This window comes from Alligator mississippiensis, chromosome 1 (genome assembly GCF_030867095.1).
Source record: "Alligator mississippiensis isolate rAllMis1 chromosome 1, rAllMis1, whole genome shotgun sequence".
In the NCBI taxonomy this organism is placed as follows: Eukaryota; Metazoa; Chordata; order Crocodylia; family Alligatoridae; genus Alligator; species Alligator mississippiensis.
The window spans coordinates 248,925,285-248,944,029 of NC_081824.1; the positions used below are offsets into that span (position 1 = coordinate 248,925,285).

General features: G+C 41.6%; 1 long non-coding RNA gene across 1 annotated transcript; it reads right to left on the reverse strand.

Annotated features, from left to right (window-relative positions):
- Positions 1-3,117: 3,117 nt before the first annotated feature.
- On the reverse strand, positions 3,118-7,688 carry LOC132247695 (uncharacterized). The gene is made up of 2 exons (XR_009458999.1): positions 7,097-7,688; positions 3,118-3,338 (listed from the first exon to the last, which is right to left on the reverse strand). It is a non-coding gene; the product is annotated as an uncharacterized LOC132247695 (long non-coding RNA).
- Between the last annotated feature and the right edge of the window lie 11,057 nt (positions 7,689-18,745).

The window sequence follows — 18,745 nt, forward strand, 5'->3', positions numbered from 1 at the left end:
CAGAGCCCCATACACTGGGGCAAGCACTGTCCAGCTGAAGCTTCCCCCCTGCCAGCCCACCCAGAGTGGCACAGTAGGGGCAGGGGCAGGAGCAGGAGGAGGAGCTGTCACTGGACGTGATAGGAGCTGAAAAGCCCCACTGACTTGGGCCCCGGCCAGCATGCGCAGCTTCCGGCTGTGCTGTTCCTGGTGCAGCTGTGGCTGTCCACGTGCTGCTTTTCTCCCCTTGCCTCCAACAGCAGCTCCTCCTCCCCCTCCTACTCCTACTGCACCGCTCTGGGCTTGCAGGTGGGCAGAAAAGGAATTTCAGCTGGGCAGCTCCTGCTGAAAACGAGGGGAGCACAGCAGCACAGAACCAGCTGCAGCCACACCAGGAACCATCCAGCCAGAAGGTGTGTGCTGGCCAGGACATAGGCTAGGCTAGCGGACAGGAGCATGGTATGCCCAAGGCGGGGCTCAGCCCCATGAGGAGCGCTGGTGGGGGCAGCTATAGACCACACTGCATTCTTACATGATAGCTGGAAACCTTTGGTATTTTGAAAATGGAAATTCCTGGACATGAAAATTATATGGGGAAATTAATTATATAGGGAATACATAAAATATACAAATCTATGCATTAATCTTGTATAATGTATACCCTGTATATTATTATAATATATAGTATACATTTATAAATATATGTGTATATTACTTCACGTACACATATAGATTACAATTATAAAAATGGCTCAGTAGGACTTTCATATATTTATTTCCTGGACCATTATAGTTCTAACATCACTTCAACACTACTTAAGAAGACTCTGATTCCCCAGGCCTAGTACAGTATGGGATGAGTAGATTTAACTATGCAGTCATAAAAAGACTGGAACACTAAGGCTTATACCAGCACTTCATAAGAATATCTATCTAAAACTTCCTTGTATGAAGAATGCCTTGCATTCACAAGCTTGTCTAACTTTATCCCAATCATGCAGTTGGTCCAATAAAAGATATCACCCACAAAACGCTTTGCCCTTGGATGGACAACACTGTAATGACAGCAGCAACAATGGGAAGAAGATTCAAACTTTACAAAATGAAAGACAGAGGCTCCTATTACAAAGAAATAAAGTCTGAAAGCAAAGGGATAAAGAGGAACCATAGGTTTGTTCATTCCAGGAGAAGAGTGATGGTTAGGGATCTACTGCTGTTAATACCTTTAGTAAGAAGTGCTCTTTCTCTACCGCAAGAACTGGATATACTTGGTTGAATCCAACTTCTCTAAAGTCCTCAGACATGGTTTTTTCAAGAAAAAGGTTAAAGAAGAAATCATGAAGTAAGGAGTAGATTCAAATGAACAACAACAAAGACCTTAACCCCTCCCCCTTTCAGTCCCCACTTTATCTCCCACTTGGATGCTCTGTGTCTGTACTGCAGGCTCAAATCCCTTTTAACCATTTGCTTCAGCATCCTACCTTGTAACCACAATTTTTCCAACCAGGGAGAATAGTATAGGATTCCCTAGGGGTGCAATGATAATACATTTTCTTTCAAAAGTTTAATGGCTATTAATTCCCATGAGACTCTTTCCCCAAATCCTACCTTTGTATTCCCAGGAGATGGATCACAGTGCCAAACCCTGATGACCTTGGAAGCAAGATTCTCACAAGCAAACTGTTTCATTAAAAAAAATATTTGAGTATGGTGGCAATAATTTCCTAGGAGTATCAGGACCAAATGACAGACAATCCCTGCCTACTTTTTTAGAAGCACCACAGTCCTATGGTAAAGTTACTATGGTAGGAGTACATAAGGAACCCCAGAAAAAGGAATTATAGAAAGATAGGACTTCACTGCTCAAAAACATTTTCTGTCAGTACCATACAGTGAACTGCATGCAGATTCAGTCTTTTCGTGCTAAGTTTATAAAAATCAGTGCCTTTAAAATACGAGATTAGATAACCGCTCATTTGATTCTGACAGGAACATTCAGGAAGGATACAGTGGATCTCATTCACCCTTGTCTTGGCCCTTGTGATGTCTCCTACATGTGAAAATTGTATGTAAAATACTACTGGGGTAATCAGGGGTAGCTTTCTGCTCTCTCACACTTCAAAGGCACAAGAGAGGCCATAATAAGTACAAGGTGCTGAAGAACCAAGCTCTGCATACAGGGCCAGCATTAGATGAGACCGGACTCTTTTTAAAAACAAAATAAATAAATAGTGCTGGAAAATAATACCTATTCAACAACTACAGAGCAGGTATAGCACAAGCAGCAGCAATAAAATCAACCTCCCACTGTGCCCTGGAGCTGGCTTATCCTTGATAACCAGGAACTGCTTCCCAGAATGAGAGTTCAGCCTTGGTGCCCACTAAGCCTTTGGCCTCCCCACCACACCCCAGCCCCACCTAGTGCCAGTCTTAGTGGTTTGCTTTTGCATCCTTGATGGTTGTCCTGTAGGAACTGAGAATCCAGACACCCATTTCATGTTTACTTTCAAGCAACTGTCAGTTAGTAACAACAGTTTTCTTTTCAATACAGTCTTTTATGATTATTCAAATTTCCCACCCAGGTTTCTCAAGTCTCATAAGACTCACCTGTGACTGGATGTATTCCCCTCCCGCCCAAAAAAGCAAGAGGTACCCATCAAATTACCTCCATACTACTCACAGCCCCCACATGCCCAATGACTATAGTAACTGAACAAGCCACATATCCATACAAGCTATGCTTCACCTGATAATTCAATGAACCTGGTCTGGAAAGTAGTATATAAATGGAACTCCTTTGAACTCAGTGTAAAGCTTTCAGTGTACACAGAGAAAAAACAGGATTGGCCACGGACTCTACAGCAAACCGGACCATACACAGGCAGCCATCACTATAAAGTGTAAGTTTTCTATTAATTTGCTAAGTGTCACAAGAAATAAGTATAAAAAGTTCAAAGGAGATAAATAACAAAGGGGAACACACAGGGGATGCCGTCAACTTAAAAATCAGAATAGGCAAAATCCTTTGCCTTTTCTCAAAACGTATTCACTCTCACTCAAATTCTGCTAAATCAATGAATGTTTGCTCAAGTTAAAATTGAGTAACTACTGTAAAAGAAAAAAGAAAGGAAAAAAGTCGAGATTTGACCACCTTTAAAAAAATTCAAAACAATACTTTGTACAAATAAAATTTTGGAATAGTCCAGGTAAGAGAATATTAAAAAATTGGATGCATTTTTCACTGTGGATGCTGTTTGTTTACTTTGGGTTTTCTTGGGCCAGACGGTCAAATCAATGAAGTCAGTTTCACTTTGGTCGACCGTCAGTTTCTCTGTGCTGCAGGGTTGGAGCGGTAAACCCTGCAGAGGGAACAGTTTGTTGTTTAATAAACAACTATTTCCACTGGAATTTTGTTAGAAAAAACCAGGAAAATATTTCTAAGCCTCTTAAGTTTTGTAAAACTCGGTTTAAAACCATGTCTAAATAATGCAATGCTAGATTTGATTTATTAATTTCTCATTAACATTTATAAAACTTTTCACAGTGGGAGCCATCTTTCACCATCCAGATCATTTTGGAAAAAGACCTCTAAAATGTTACAAGAATAAAACCAACTGGATTATACAGGAGTATCTCATGCTGTCAGTTTCTGAACAGTACTCCTATTGAGATTATTCTGCTTAAAAACTAAAGGCCAGCAAAAATTAAGCAGGGTTTGCCTGGAATGATTTGAACAACCTAAAGCATCTAACAGAGAATGTGTTCCTTTCTACAGTATTTTTAGAGCATCATATAGAATTCCATGGGGGGGAGGGTATCATTCCCTATTTACATCTAAACATATAAATAATAATGCATTTCTTAAATTGTTCTGCAGCTGTTCTCCCTTATGTGTAAGATGGGCCTATGGAGAAAATGTGGAAATGGGAAAACTGTGAGCAATATTTACAATAAAAATATATCCAACTCAGGAAATTACTACAACTGTCTTTATCAAAATAAGCAAGATAGATACTTTTTCCTTCTCTACAACAAAAACAAAAAGCCCCTCTATTAAAATTAAATTTGAGTTGGCATTTCTTTGGAATTGAGGTTTGACTCTCTGCTATCCCTCTGCTCTTGGTCCCATTAAAAAAAAGCCAACATTGATTCTCATCTCGCAGGAGTTGAGGCATACATGCACATGCCATTCAATCCAAAATTGCTTTAGCTACAGGGCATGGCAAAGCATGAAATAACTGCTCCAGAGCACTTCCTCATGTGGGTGTGTTAGATAACTGTCTGCTCCAACATTAAAATAAGGCATACTGTGACCCAATCAACACTGCCGGGTTCTGCTCTGTTAGACTGCAAGGGCCAGGGGCATACAGAACCCACTCCTACCAGCAAGGGTGCTGAATGCCATGCCTTCCAGCTCTGTTGTGCCCCTTATGCCAAAAGATTTTTAGCTTCCCAAGTTCCAAGTACAGCATCATCCCCTAGATTTAAGTTTACTTAGGCATACTTTACCCTTTGCTGTTGTATACAGATTGAAAATGGACTTTCTGCTGAGCCTTTTCGTAATGCTTTGGTTTCACAGAAAATTAAATCCTTTTCATAAAAAGTTTTGGGGGTTTTTTTTAAGGGAAAGGATTTTTTGATCTTCTTTTTTAATTGGATAAATTTGATTTTTCTCCCATTCTGCTCCTCTCCTTATGCTTTTAATTTTTCTACCCTGGGGTTTTCAAAATACTAAAAGATATTGTTTAGTCCTTTGAAAGAACAGGAATGGGATGGCTGCTTTCTGTTTTGGATATATTTTAGAGTCCAAGAACAGGTTCACAAGAATTCACAGAGAAAAAGCTGGGCTGTGTGACAGCATCCACCTGTATTGATTCAGGCAAATGTGGCAGGTGTCTGGAAATACATACATACACCCTGTGAGGGAAGGGGGCCAGAGATGGTTGCTAACATTTCAGCTGCATCCCTTCAGGCTGACCACTGCCAAACTGGCATCAACTGTTCCCCAGTTTGAGACTTCTTAATTTTTGCCAGTTTCCCTTCCCTCTACAACCAAATCCGAGTTACAAGGTTTGGATTTAAGAGGCCGGGGGGGGGGGAATCACCCTGCTCCAGCAACGTGCAATTTGTAGCAACAAAAACATTTAAAGTTTATCAACCTAATGTTAATTCGAGAATCCAAGTTGAAAGGACGAGAGAAAGGGAGTGGAAAGCGCTGAATTTCATTCCTGAGCTGACAGAAAGGCTGCCAAATCTTGACTTAAATGCTACATAAAGTCTCTAAAAAGTTTCACATAGACTCTGAGAAAAAATATAAAATGTATTAATATGGAGAAAATGGGTTCGGTATTTACAGCGACAATGGATGATTTGCTACTTTGGGCTTCAATTAACCTGGTTTGTCCAGTGAGGAAACACTATTGTCGATACTGGAGTTACAGGAGGTAAAACAAAACAAAACAAAAAAACCTGTTGGCAGCAAAAGTTCTCTACTGCCCTAGAATAATGAACATTTCATGAGATTTTTATGTTTTGGAGAATCTCTTCTATGATCCCAGGTGGCTTGCGACTATTACTTTATGGACTTCTTCATGTTATCGGAAAGGCCTAATGCAATTAAAAAAAAAGTCTGCCTCTTGCTATTGAATAAATAATTTTCTGTTAAAAAGGTGATTGTTACTGTTGAGACATTTCCACTGATCAGCGTCCATTTTCTATAATTACTCATGGATTCTCTAGAACATTTTATATAACTCACTGCCACTCACTATCTGTCTTAATTTTTTTTTCTTTTTTTTTTTACCAACAGAGGAGCAGTTTTATTCTCCGATAGCCTTGATAGAAGCTCAGATTTAAAAAAAAAAATACAAATGGATCTGCTTAACCAACCCTTAGAACCTATGGCAAACCTAGGCTTGAAAAACTCACCAATGCTAAATGGGCTGTGAAACACAACACAAATCCCTCCCCAGGAAAAACAACAAGAGCAGTAATAATAATTACTCCTGTTATAAACTCTTTGTATGATATTACAGAAATGCAGCTCATGTATGGAATGAAAAAATGGTAAATAAATAGGTACTGTTTCTGGACAAAATGGCTCGACAGATTTCAGAATTTGCCACCACTGTAAAAAGATATCTATCCCCTCTGCCCCCCAAAATGTACACCGAAGTACAAGTGTAACTATATATAATAAAGGGTGTGTTGCGGGGGGATAGATTCAAACTTTCTAAGAGGGAGTTTGTATTCTTATGAGCCCAATGATGCTTCTGTAATGTTATACTGAATCACTAACATAAAAGTTAGAATATTTTCCCTTTCCCTCTTAGCAAATTAAGCAGAAAAAAATGTAAAAAAAAATAAATTATTTTTAAAATATCCAACAGGGGAAAGTGCACGTACAGTAACCAAAATGAACCCCTTCAGCCTGTCACCAAAATAAAGCAAAAAAAAATCTCAAAATAAAAATCCTGGCAGAAAGAGTGGAACCTGCTTTCTCTTTTATGTTTATATTTTATGTACGGTAAACATGCACTTTAAACTTACTATATATAGAGTGTGTATATATATATTATATATAGATATAAAACAAAGAACAAGAGTCATTGCTAACCCTGGTTACCAGCATTATCGCTCAAACTCATTGGCAAATACTAATAAAAGCCCATTTAGCAGTAAATAAGGAGAACATGATATATGGACAGACAGATGGAACTGCATAAACAGAAAAGAAAAAGCAGAGAGACCCACAAACATACGGAGAGGGCTGTTTTAAAAGAGTGAAAGATATTGATTTACTTGGAACTAGTGTTGGAAAACAAACATATTTGTTTCTTTCATGATTTAAAAAAAAAAAAGTAATTAAAGTGAATCATAAGAGGGCACACCCTTAAACAAGTAGAAGGGGAAAAAACATTTTGCTGAGGGTAAGGCCTTCTATAGATGTTCCAAATTTTAAGCTAGCAAATGGGTCTGACAAACTTGTATTTCTAAATTAAAAATCAAGGGGGGGGGGGGTGAAAGAATAAAGAAGTGTCAGGGGCTTGGGGGGAAAGCATAGGGATTTTTTTTCTTTTTTTCTTTTTTCTTTTTTTATAAAAGTTGACTGGCCTACCTTGTTCCCCAGTCCTCAGTTTGTCTCCTCATAGTCGCTGTCTCCCTGGAAGTACAGTGTGAGTGGTAATGACTGCCTGCCTCCCTAATGAGTCCATTTTCCTGCTCTTGATGTTGTGTATATACACACACTGCAACCTACCTTACAAACCACAGAGACGGGAAAGGGAGAGAGAGCGAGGGAGAGAGAGAGAGAGCCAGAGGGAGAGCAAGCGGGAGTATGAGAGACAGAGACAGAGAGAGAGAGGGAGAGAGAGAGAAAGGCACACACAGACAAAGCCCTCCTACCAGACAGCAGACAACCCTCCTTCCCCTATCTAGCAAAATACAACTCGGCTAATGCAGCAACAGGTTCAATACTGCCAGACTGAGACAGTGTAAAAAAGGTACATAGTGCAGATCTGGACTGCTGGCAAATAAACAGTTTAATGCCAGCTGGCTCCACCTTTGTTATTTATGTTACAGGATGTTGGAATGCATTGTTTCAGACAGTCCGTGTCATTACCATAAATACATTTTTTGTGCATATTAGCACTGAGCACTGAGACGTATCAGCCATTCTGCTCCGTAACCTTATAGCTTTAACACATGCAGGGAAGGTGTAAACATATCTCTTTTGATAGGCAGACTACACAAAGCCCGCTGATGATTTTAAAGTCATGAGATCTTTCAAGAAAGAAGCTCCTGAAGATAGGTTTCCCCAGACAATAGGGGAGCAAGGAAAACTGATCTTGATGAGGAAGAAGTCTCTGTAAGAGGTCATTTAGCAAACAGTTTCAAAGAAAGAGTCCTTCTCCCCAACACTGTTCTCCTTTCCCACCAAAAAAATGTGTATTAGGAAGGTTCTGCCCTTACAGCTATAATAATATACTGTGCTTATGTCTGAACAGGTGCAATGCATATAGTACATAGTGTTACAAGGACAGAAATAAATCCCTCAAATAAAAAAAAAACCTTTTCCCATTTGCAAACAGGACAAGGTTACTTAAAATAAAAAGCCAGACTGAAGTACATTCTCCTCCTACTCCCCATTTTTTAACCTGGTGGGAGTGGGGAGAAAAACCAGAAACATAATTAGTGTTGCTGGATTGGTCTTATTTTATAGAAAACTTGTTGGGTTTTTTTTTTAACTATTCTACCACATTAAAACAAAAACAACCATACAGGGGTCACATCAATACTGCATTCTGTGCCCAAAATTATGTTGGCACAGTCCGCCCCCTGAGCACACCAGCTGATACCATGTATACAGCTTCCACTGAGAGATACCCACACTGGAAGGTTGCAAGACCAGGAGGCTATGATATGTTGTAATTACAGACTCTCTTTCAACCAAGGATCTCAAAGAGTTTTGCAAAGATGTATCCTATTCCTCGTTTTAAGTGGGGGAAACTGAGGCAGGGGTGAAAAAAATTGTGAATCAGTAGGAAAACAGAGATTAAAACTGCAAATTTCCAGACATTTTAGGCAAAAGCCAGACTGGCTTCCTAGTTATGCACTTCCAACTTTGGCTTCAACATGCATAAAAACTAGACATTGGCCCTGAAGGACAGGATTCAGGTGCCTCAGAAGGGTAATTCAGAGAGCCTGAAGCCACCTAAGGACAGAACAAATAATAAACATGGCCTGTGTCTGAACTCTCTAGAGAGCAGACACCCGAATCACAGTAGGCACATCTGCTCACTTCAGAATCCACAGCCCACTTTCAAGGGGAGGTGCCTAACTGGGCAACCAGTGGGAGTTTGGGATTGTTGGCCCTCCCTGGGCTGAGATGATTCAGATCCATACCTCCCTTCATCCAAGGAGAGTACCTACCCCCCCCAGGCGTGGCAAGGGTTCCTGCCACCTCTCTTGTTGAGGCTGGACTACGTAACCAACTAATTCAAAGTAGGTACAAGAAGGGAAGCAAACAACAGTTGTGGCATTCAGGGAGTCCTGGGTTCCAGCCCCTGCTCCCAGGATGTGGTTATGCATTTTGCATTGGATCATCAGTGGATAGAAACCGGACATAATCCTGAGAGCAAGGTTCAGAGCCCAGGCCTGGATTCTAGCTGGGCCTTTGTCCTTGATCTACTCTGGCTACAAATATGTCACCTGACCACTATGCCTCAGTTTCCCCATCTGTAAATGCATGTTGGTAACAATTATTTTTCCTATAGGGCAGAGGTTCCCAAACTTTTTCTGACTGCATACCCCCTTCCAAATTTACCGGCTGCCCATGTACCCCACCATCATATGTTTTATATTTTAACCCCTTGAATGCTAATCATTATAATGAAAATTAAATCTACCATTACACAATTTTTCCCGCATAACTCACAGAGATGTCTTGCATGCCCCCGGGGTATACATATCACAGTTTGGGAACCACTGGTATAAGGGAAGCTGAGAGGAGTAAATCATTTACACTGGTAAAGAGTCTTCTCCTTCTGGGTTGATCTACGTGAAACCTAGCCGCTGATGTTCACAGGAGTTTGTGTCATTATATATGTTTCATACCACATGGATTTCACATCCAGAAACTTAGATAGGCAAATCAGGATATCAGATAGAAAGCACCTTTAAATCTTTGAGGGATATTTTCCCACTATACACAGTGGATTAAATCCAAAAAAGAAATCTTAGCCCCCATCAAGTTTTGGCAGAATTCAGAGAAACAGATCCAAGATGATCACGTTATGAAAGTACATATCCAAATGACAGCCTGAGAATCTAATCTGAACCACATCACATTTTTTGAAATTCAGATTTAGATGTGAATGAGAGAATTTGATTCAGGCCCTTTCAAGCTGAAGGAAGGTTTAGCTGCAATAAGAACTAGCTCACAACTTCACATGTCTTTTTGGCATTTCAGATCAGTACTCAAACTGGAAAGTCTGGATCCAGATATAAATCACAAAACTGGATCAGATTCCTACCCAGTTTTGGGAAGTTCAGAACTAGATCTAAACTGGAATGCCAAAACCTCCCAAATAACTGCTGAAATCTGAGTCTGGATCAGAACCGTAGAACCAGATCTGAACCCGCTCAAACTTGGAGAGGGCTTAGACCCAGGCTTGACTGCGAGAACCAAATCCAAACCTTCTCAGGATGTGAGGCAGTTTGGATCTTGATCAGATCCACCTCTTCGTAAAAATTCAGATTTGTATCTGAACTGAATCCTAGGCTCAAACTGTAGGGAAACTGAGATTTGGCTATTAACTTCCTAGCACACGATCTTTCATAAGATGAATGCAAGCCAACCCCACTTCTCATTCTGAGAATACCAGGGAAAGTTCTCTTCTGGATTCAAATCATGCAACAAAGGCAGCTAAAAGTACATGGGGAATGGTTTCCCTGGGCACAGAAGCAGTTCTGCACAGGAGGTAGTGGTACTGTGGGCTGCAAGCAGAGATAGTTGGGGGATGCAGTATATTTTATCACTTTTTAAAGGCAACAGTTAGGTGGAAGGATCCCAACAGGCCAAAGCAGCTAGAGGCATGAAAGGAATTGCTTTGCATGGTGCTAAAATTGGATGCTACCATCAGTCCCCTAGAGCCCTGTTAAGTCCTGCCCATGCCAGAAGACATAACATGAAGAAAATAGCAGAAGTCTGGATCCCCTAGTGTTAGCATCACAGTTTTGCTTCACCTACTTCCAGGAATAGGAAAGGTTTCCTTGCCTAACTAGTGAGATCTCAGCCTAACCAGGGTACAACAGGGTCCTGAGGGCCTGATTCTCCATTACCTCAAGACTCATTCAACAGGCTGTTTAAACCTATGCCACAAATTGTTTAAACCACCTCAGTTCTCTCCCTTAAAATCCCTTTTTCTGTTTAATCCTCCCACATTATGACTTGTCAAATAACAGAATCATAGAAACTTAGGGTTAGAAGGGACCTCAGGAGGTCACCTAATCCAACTCCCTGCTCAAAGCAGTACCATCCCTAACAAGATCATCCCAGCCAAAGCTTTGTCTAGCCGGGTCTTAAAAACCTCCAAGGATAGAGCTTCCACCACCTCTCTGGGTAACCTGTTCCAGTGTTTTACTATCCTCCTAGTGAGAAATTTCCTCCTAATATTTAACCTAAACTTCCCTTGCTGCGACTTGAGACCACTGTTCCTCGTTCTGTTATCTGCCACCACTGAGAACAGTCTAGCTCCATCCTGTTTTCACCCCTGCTTCAGATAATTGAAGACTGCTATTAAGTTCCCTCTCAGTCTCCTCATCTCTTGACTAAATAAGCCCAGTTCCCTCATCCTCTCCTTGTAAGTCATGTGCCCCAGGCCCTCACCATTTTTCTTGCCCTCTACTGGTCTCTTTCCAATTTGTCCACATCCTTTCTGCAGTGGGGAGCCCAAAACTGAACACAGTACTCCAGATGTGGCCTCACCAGTGCTGAATAGAGGAGAATAATTACTTCCCTTGACCTATTGGCAACACACCTACCAATGCAGCACAGAATGCTGTTAGCCTTCTTGACAACAAGGGCATGCTGCTGGCTCATATTGAGCTTATTGTCCACTGTAACCCCCAGGTCCTTTTCTGCAGGGCTGCTGCCCAGTCAGTGAAACCCCAGCCTGTACCGGTGCATGAGACTATTCTATCCTAAGTGCCGGACTTTGCACTTGTCCTTGCTGAACCTTATGAGATTCCTTTTGGCCTAATCCCCCAATTTGTCCAAGTCACGGGTTTTCAACTGGGGTTATACATACCCCTAGGGGTACTTTGGAAGGCCCCAGGAGGTACATGGCAGTGGTGCGGAGAAGCTGTTAGCACTTCTGGTTTCGCTGTCTCACGCCACGTATGGGACCCCCCTCACCCCTCCCATCAACCAGCCACCAGGGGACTCCCTGCTTTTTGACCAGCCACCGGGGATATCCCAACCAAAAAAGGTTGAAAACCCCTGGTCTAAGTCACTCTGAATCCTAGCCCAACCCTCCAGTGTATCTAATACTCTTCCCCAGCTTGGTATCATCTGCAAACTTGCTAAGGGTGCACTTCAAGCCATCTTCCAAATCATTGATGAAGGCATCAGACCCAGACCCAGGACTGACCCCTGGGGCACTCCACTTGATACCAGCTGCCAACTAGACATCAAGCTATTGATTACTGTTGGGAGGTGCCCGATGCTCCAGCCAGTTTTCTATCTACCTTACAGTTCATTCATCCAGACCATACTTCTGCCTGCAAGAATGTTATAGGATACCATATCAAAAGCCTTGCTAAAATCAAGGTACACCACATCCACAGAGCCAGTCACCTTGTCAAAGAAGGCAATCAGGTTGGTCACACAAGACTTGCCTCTTGTGAATCCATGCTGACTATTCCTAATCACCTTCTTCTCCTCCAAGTGCTTAAAAATGAATTCCTTGAGGATCTTCTCCATGATTTTTCTGGGGACTGAGGTGATCACTCCTTGTAAGCAACAACAGCTGGGTTGAACTGCAACTTACCAGGACCATGTCCAAGAGTTTGATCCTGCTCAAGAGGTGTTTTACCAGTTATTTTAATAAAAGCAGAACCAAACACTAAATGAGGAATCTGATGCAGGGACCCTGATGCTATGAACTGGCATGTTGCCTTGCTTGACCTGGTAGAGGGTTAGCACATACTTTTTTAGACTGTCTTGCAAATCCTTCTCTGCAACTTGCAAGTGCCATTAGGGTGCTTGGGGACTGCTTTGAATTTGAAGCACTTTTACCAGAGCACTTACCACTGTTGCTGGGGACCCAGGCTTTCAGCAATTTCCAAAATGTAGCTGAACCACTGCTTGCATAAAGAGCTCTCCTTTTGTGACAGGCTACAGAGATTCATTTGGTCCTAAGATGATAACTGTGTCCCAGGCCTTGCAAGCAATTAAATTCCTTCTGAGGGTTAACATAAGTGTTACAAATGCCAAGCTATCATTTGTGGCAACACACTTTGACTTTGTGTAGGCAGAACCTGAAAACATCATGAACCTAAGATCTAAATCCTCTTACTTCTTGTTTAGCCTTTTCACAACACACTCAGTCCTCTCTTGGGTTCCCAGGGAGCATCACACCATCCTGTTGCCATACAGGCAGGCTTGGTGATTTCGTTGTCTCTATTGATGTCCTGCAGTGTCTGCGCAACTTTGTTCAAATGTAATGAGAAAGATGCCAATTAAAACAGCACAAGAGCCCTGCAGCTTGGCAGCCTGATTCAAATTAGATACCTGTATGAAGTGATTAAAAAATAGGTTTTCTAAACCTAAGGATAACAAGAGGACGGTGCATTTGATTTATATCAGCAGGGGTCAAAAAAAAAGTAAAAGGACTACGGAAACGCTTCTTATCCTTGCAGAACCGCTTGTGAAGATACACCGAGGACAGGAGAGAAAGACAGTGTGCTTGTGGTATCCTGCAATATGCACAGCATCTCAATATTTCTCCTATCTCAGCAGTCATTACTGGCCGCCAGACCCACTTCAATAAAATACTGCTTTTCACTAATATAACAGCTTTGATCCTTAGATCTCCAAATGCATTTCGCACATTAAAGAATCAAACCTCCTGGCTGCCTCTGTCAGAGGAGTGGTGTTATTCCCATTTTACAGACAGTAAAACAGAATTAAACAGCACAAATTGCTCATGGTCACAGGATGAAGGTTAGAACTTCAATACCAAATTCTCACACTTCTCTCAGGTATGCTACACTCGCTTTTTGGGAGAGGCTTTCAATTGCCCAATCCACTGACAAGAGTGGAGCTACGACTGCTGCATTGTTATGGGCTTCCCCTAATGTTCCTTAATCCATCAGAGTCCTGTCATATATTATATGACAGCTGGCATAAATGGGTGTGGCTCCACTGACTGCAGCGGATTTATTATACCAACTAAAAATCCGGGCCTAGACTACAATGTGGTATCATGGCATGAATACCCATATATCTGTCCAATGATACTTTGTTGTCATATGACCACACTGTATGACACCGACTCCTTATGTTAGGACTACACACACACTGGCATCACCCCTGCAAAGTGACATTGTTTCCCGAATCGATGATACTGGGTTGGTTGCAGTCCTACTGTTAAGACAGCAAACCTGGACACTGCTTCAGAGTGTTGGTCTGGATCAGTTTAGCCCCAGGACAGCTATACTGATACAAGTCCCCAAGCACATGTAGCACATGTAGCATATCCACACTGGGGAAACTTATAGCTATGTACATACAAGAGCACAAAAAATACCAGAAAGAAATCAAGATGAAACATCACAACATAATGCCACCTCGTTACCCTACAAAGTCACAAAAATAACATGAATAAGCTTTATCCCCCCACCCCTTCACACTACACACACACTTGGAGTCCCGATGTTTTTCTTTTATCCATTAAACATATCAATCTCCTCAATCTCTTGACTGCACTATAGTTACTGGCACCCAGTAGTTAAGCACATATCATCCACTAGCTGTCTACACATCTGTTCCCGTCTGTTCATCCTGAGTCTACAGGGTGCTAGAAGATTACCTTTATTCTGTGTCAGTGGGTGATTCGCGACCAATTTAGCTGTTGAGCTTCTGTGTGAGACCCACTCCCACGCTGTACAGTTACAATGGAATGGGATCTTGTTGCAAAACCTATCCCATTGTGTGAGGCACCCTCCGTTATATAATTATATGGTTCCCAAAGGTTACCTATAATTGAATTATAGGGTGTCTCATGGCATTTCAGGCAACATTTAAAGGACTGTGAAACTTGAGCAGTCCTCTTGCCATCTGGAACAAAAATGAGACACCCCATGATTCAATTATAAACACTCTCTGGGAGCCACAGAATGATGCTAGAGTGGTTTTACAATCTAAAAATATATATCTTTTTTAAAGAAAATGTAATAGACAGATCAGTATGTGTGTTCATCACTGGCCTCTGTTGGATAGAGTCAGAACTGCTCAATGTTGTATCAGAGGCCTTGTACTGCGATCAGGGATTTACATGGGAGTCAAACAATCAAAGATGATGTAGGAGGATCCAAGTTCAGCATGAGGTATCAAGCGGCCACGTTGCGGAACACAGAGGAAACCAGGGAGTCCTGGGTGGCCACATATCAGTTCTTACTCTATTTATATCAACATTATTTTGAATGTTTTTCTCTTTTGGAATGGTGTTTTGATTATGGGCCAGACACATCAATGGAGATGCATTAATTTATAGCAGCTGAGGATCTGACCCTTAATGTGTAGAACAAAGAGAGAGAGAGACAGAGAGATAACTAGCAAAGCCCCAAGGGATTTCAACCTGCCTGGCTATGTAATAAGGTATTTATTCCCGTCTGTCAGCCTGAACCCATATCACTTGAAACATATATTCAAAATTCTGTGATTTTGAGTGCCCAATTTGGAATAATTTGGACCTGATTTGCAAAGGTGATTAGCATTCACACTTCCAGCAGACATCAGAATAAACTGTGGATGCTTACTGGCCTCAGGATGGGGGGCTGGAAAAGGTAAACACCCAAAAAGAATGGCCATTTCTGAAAAGGACTGCTCCTGATGTGAATCATAGCAAAGCAAGAAAAACAATTAAGTACTTGCTGCATGGTGGGGTCATGTTTTCAAGCTTTTCTATACTATCACAGAGGCTAAAAACTTATGTTGCTATTACACTAAAAGATAAGAGTCTCATATTCTCTTGGCTTCAGGAACTAGGGCTTAAGAGAGGGGGGAAAACCCACTGGATATTCCCAGCATTGTGATAAAAAAAAATTATTTCCCACTGGGGAAAAAAAAGGGGGAGCGGTACTCAACCCCTACTAGAGCACTGCTTGCTGTGTATTAAAGCCTCTTAGTTGTCCTGGGGAAGAAATTCCATAAGCACAGCAATTGCAAAAGGCTGTTGTAATAAGGCCCTTCCCCAAAAGCTGCAGATAGGGGGCAAGTCTAAAGCATGCATCCACAAGACAACCTGGAATTGGGATGTTACAAAGGCTGAATAAATATTTCTCCCTTGACCTCTCTCTCCAAGACAGACAGAACATTCTGCTTCTACTGTCACTGGTTAGATCAAACACTGCCAAGGGTACACACAGCAAGAGGAACCAATTAAAAACTTCAAAGAAAGATTTATTTATATTATGCCGAGGAACTCATTCCAGTAAAAATGACTGAATTGGGGACTTCTGCATCCAAAGGCACTGAAACAAATTAATAGCCCCATTACAGGGCTGTCCAGCATCTAAGTGGCTGTGGGCCACACCAGAAGGGACCACACACTGCATGGACTGGACCATCATGAGCCATGTGGCCCCCTCAGGCTGTATGCTATGCAGGCACCACCTTGGTGCACTATGTATACACCCGCTCCCCCCCACAACTTGCATGCGGATGGTCTGTCTTCATCCTCAGCTCCACAACTGCAGACTCCCCTGCTGTACCACATTGTTCTGGCGCACTAGGGCACAGGTTCACCCAGCACCGTGGGCTGCACTGTGCTGCACTGCACCACCCTGTCTCTTGGGGTAGGGGCAGGAGGTGGAAGCCAGAGGAAGGAGAGGGAGTCCAGAGACCCTGGCTCCTGCTGCAGCTGGAGAAATGTGGGGAGCAGCTTCTGGATAGGTGCCTGGGGGGGGGCGAGAGGTGTAAATTAACCCCTCATGTGCTATATGTGCCCTACAGACCACCATTTGGACAGCTATAACTGGTTACATACTTCAGTAGGTTTACTTGTGTGGGTAAGCAGGAGTAAGCACTAATGGGTACCTATACACATGACGGAGCTCTGCTTAAACACCAGCTAATTAACACATGTTGGAGCAGACTTGATTAATCGAGTCTGCTGTGGGTCTGTTGGAGCGTGCAAATTAGCGCACTCTAGCAGCCTCCACATCAAGTCTATTCAGCATCCCTGGGTTTCAAAATGGCGGTGGGGGCACTCTAAAGCTTGTCGAATGAGTTAAACCACCTCTGCCACCATTTTAAAGTGCAGGACGCTGAATACACATGACGCTGTGAGCACTTTAATTAGAGCAGCTCTAACAGCCACTCTAATTAAAGCTCCACCTCTTCCACCCCAGAGCACATGTATAGAGGCTCAATGATTCCTGAAGCATCAAGTCACTAAAAGATGCCAGTGAAGAAGCAAGTGGGATACATTAAAGGAATGGGCTGGTATGATTCTCTGATTTTATATAAAACTCAAATCTCATGCCTGATCTCATAAAAAAAACTGAGCAAGACTGGTTCTAATTAGCATTTTGTTCTTAGCCTGGAGGTGAATATTTTTGGACAGTCTGAACACAGTTTGCTCAGCTGTTTTAAAAGATGCATTGGGAGGAATATTTTTCTTAAACCAAGTATAAACTAGAATTCATGTCGGAATGGGAACTAGTAAAAGGGTCTTTTATTATGTAAACCCAAGGAAATTAAAAGCAAAAAAGGCATGTTAATTGAAAATTAGGGTTCACATTTTATCTGCTCAGTCATAGTTAAGGGGTCTGGTTCTGTTCTTAATTCTGTTCTTATGTAATAATTGGAAGAAGCCAAATTGAAATCAATGTACACATAGCAGTGTAAACCTGAGGTGAGATTAGAATCAAGCTCAAGGTTCCCACATAGAAACTTTAACTCTTTCCCTTTGCATGTCTTTCTTTAAAAGAACATATACAGCAGGTTAAGGTATCCTAGTTTTTGCAAAACAAAGTGATGAAAAAGAACTATATTCTTTTCCATAGTACTCCTCTAATCAGGTTTATATTTACGCCTTTCAGTTTATTCCATATCATGGTCAGAGTACAGGTTTTCATTGCACATAATAGTGAATATAGTGGTATCCTGTGTAGAACATAGATGGTTTATGATCATGTAATGAGAAACCTCCACTGCAATATATGTGCAATGAAACACAGTTAAGGTTGCCAGGGGAACTTTAACTTAATTATCATATTTTTGAGCAACTACAATATCAACTATAATGTTGCATTTATGTGGTTAGATTCCAAATTTTTCCCACTTACAGGTCACATTCCAAAACCATTTGATAGATTTCTTTCAATAAAAGTTAGGATAAAGACAACCTGATATCTACTGCTACATAAAGCATCAAAAGGAACATTTTGAGTTAACCATTCAATGTGCATGAGAAGATGTAGTTCAGATATCATACTGGATAAAATTAAGGGCAACTCTTGACCAATGTCTAGTCTTAATCTAAACTCCTTACCTACTTGTGATGCCAAAATGTAATGACTCATGTGGTCAAGATCTAAAGAATACATTTGTCCCTCTTCTTTCTTGACACTCAAAGAAATATTTAACAGTTTTGACATCTAAAATATTATCGTTAGACTTCCAAGACAGATGCTTTAATTGACACATCTAGGACCTATAATTTCAGGCTGTCTGCAGACAGCACAGCACCAGTTCACACCCAGTTCACACTTTAAAGGTCAACTTTGCAGCCAAAAGGGGGTAGAGGCTTATTATTTTCTGTATTTAAGATTTAATTCTGCGGCATAAGATGTCACCCTCCAGGGAATAGCACCAGCTTGCTGTGCTGCCAAGTGTCAGTTCATTCTGACCCCATCATGAAAAGTAAAGGACACAAACTGGAGAAACTATGACCTACTGATCTGTAGGAGTTTCTGATGAGTGGCACTTAATGGCATTGAAAAATTATTTGGGATTACTTTACAGATCACCCCTCCA